The following is a 2,522-nucleotide window of genomic DNA, read 5'->3' on the forward strand; positions in this document are numbered from 1 at the left end:
TACAGTATCAATAATGGGCTCTAACTAGGGCTACTCTTGGATATCCTGTTATCCTGTGTTGTGGAGATCCTGCTGTTTTGGATCTGTGGGTTCGTCCCCTTTACATGCTCCAATAGTTCATAGATGTGGTGGATATTGGGATGGGCTAACTCATAGCCCTGGTTCTGGGACTCGGTGGTAGCTGGGTTGGTCAACCCACCAGCTTTCTCTTACCATCACTACCTGGACGAGCTCTTCAGCCCTGCCTTGGCTAGCTCACCCACTACAGCCTGCAGCAAGGAGCAGGGCCGGTTCTCCTGCTCTCAGACCTTGAGATTCAGCTCACCCACACTCACACCACCAGGGCCAGCTCTACTGTTTTGCCCAGGCAAGGTGCAGGGCCCTCTCTCCCGACTGCTTAAGGAGGCAAAAAAAGAGTGCAGGGTCAGCTCTAGACTGCTGTCCAGGTGGGGTGCAGGACCCACTCTCCTGTGTGCTGCAGCTGGTGAGGGGCAGGGCTAGTTCTCTCACTCTTAGGACCCCGAATCCAGGGTCATCTCTTACCCACCACAGGTGGTAATGGGTGATGGGGAAAGGGCACCTTTCACTCACCCATACCACCACATGGCAGACAAAGTGGGCCAGGATCAGTTCTCCTGCTCTCACACCCTCGGGGTTGGCTCATCTCAAATATTATTTAGGACCCACCTTAATAATATTCTTCCCAGAGGCCCAGAAGAGAAGCTACTAATGGCGAGAATTATTTTCAGGAAAAGAATTTAAGTACACCAAGGTCTTTGTCCATCTGCTTTATTTCTCTGGGATAAAATTCTGTCTACACAGCTTCAGTTCCGTTCTCGTGCTAGCTCCTTCCTTGCCTGGTTTCTCTCTACATTTATCTACTGTCCCCTCTAAGTTCTATCTTAATTCTCTCATCTTAATTCTGCCTCATCTAGGTTCTTCTTATCTCGTTCTTACCCATCTAGTACTTCCCCATCTGGCTCTTCCTCATCTTCCATCTCTTCCTCAAGTTCTCTAGTCAAAATCCTCCTTATCCCTCTCAGTTCTCCGCCCTCAAGTTCTCTAGGGTATTCAGTTATAAACCCAAGAAATAGCAATTCTTCCCTCCAACCAAGTCACCAGGCTTGAATTGCTACAGGGTCATAAAAGCAGACAGGAGTTTTCCTCAGGGAGTGACCATTAGGTTTTCTTTAATAACCCAAAAACAGAGTGGTAAAGGAGGAGTCAACTGAGAGCTAATAATGGTTAGTATATCAAAAAGGGAATTTATGTGATCAGTCTACATTCCTAGAAGTGGTTAGGTAAGAAGTTAGGAGTCTATAATGTTAGTAAGGCTGTATAAGAAAGGAGGGTCTCAGCTTAAATTGCACAAGAAATAAAGCTATCTGCCTGACCTAGGAGACAGGCTTTGTTTCCATAAGGGTGTTACCTTGGTTCAGGAGATTGACTGGATGCTTGATAGGTGTTTTAGATAAATACACTGTTAGGAGTTCCTGGAACCACACATAGCATAAAGAAAATCATTGTAGGAATCAGTATATATATATATATATATATATATATATATATATATATATATATATATATAAAATATCATCAAGACTTCTTAAGCCATGACTTGACCTTTGGAAAAGTCCTTGACTTTTCCAAGTAGTAGCTTTTGTGATGGTAGCTGAATTCCATTACATTTTCCTGCAGCTTGCAGCAGGCTCACCTGCACCCCCAACCACAGAGTCAGGTAAGGTGCTGTCTGTGGTGGGGGATGGAGTCATCTTTCCTGAGTTGGGGGCAGGAGGGCAGGTCTCCTGCTGTAGTAGCCAGCAAGGGGCAGGGCCAGCTATCCCAGGGCCAGTGAAGGGTGGGGCTGGCTCAGCACAGCATAGTTCCAATGATCTCTGTGCTAACACAGGCCACGGACATCATCACAGACCCCAGCTACAGCAGGACCATAGACTAGACATGGTCCTTGGCATCAGCCCTGGCCTGGACCACATCATGGCCCCAGGTGACATTGTTGACTACTCAAATCAGCTTCTTCCCGCTGGTGGCACACCCCTGGAACACCAACACAGGTTGCAGCCTAGACCCTGGGCATCTGTGTGGCCTTTGGTGGCAACATGGGCCAGGGAATCAACACAGACCTGAGCTGCAGTAGGGCAGCAGGCCCAGAAACAGCCCTTGGCAGCACCCCAGACCCAGATGTCTTCTTAACCCCAGGTGGCATCACAGGCCACTCAGATCAGCGCAACTCCCACAGCAACGTGGCCATAAGATATCAATATGGCCCCAGGTGGCAGCCCAGATCCCAGGCCTTTGCATGACCCTCAGTGGCAACAGGAGGCACAGACATCAACACAGACCCCCTTGGCTGCTTCAGGGCCTCAGACCAAGACCTGGCCCTTGGCAATAGCCCAGGCCTGGACATTACCTTGGACTCAGATGGCTAGCAGGCCATTCACGTTAACCTGTTCCTCACTATCCTCTTCAGATCTACCTCTCTTTCTTGCCTGCGAACCATTCTG

This window comes from Peromyscus eremicus, chromosome 12 (assembly GCF_949786415.1).
Source record: "Peromyscus eremicus chromosome 12, PerEre_H2_v1, whole genome shotgun sequence".
Taxonomy (NCBI): Eukaryota; Metazoa; Chordata; class Mammalia; order Rodentia; family Cricetidae; genus Peromyscus; species Peromyscus eremicus.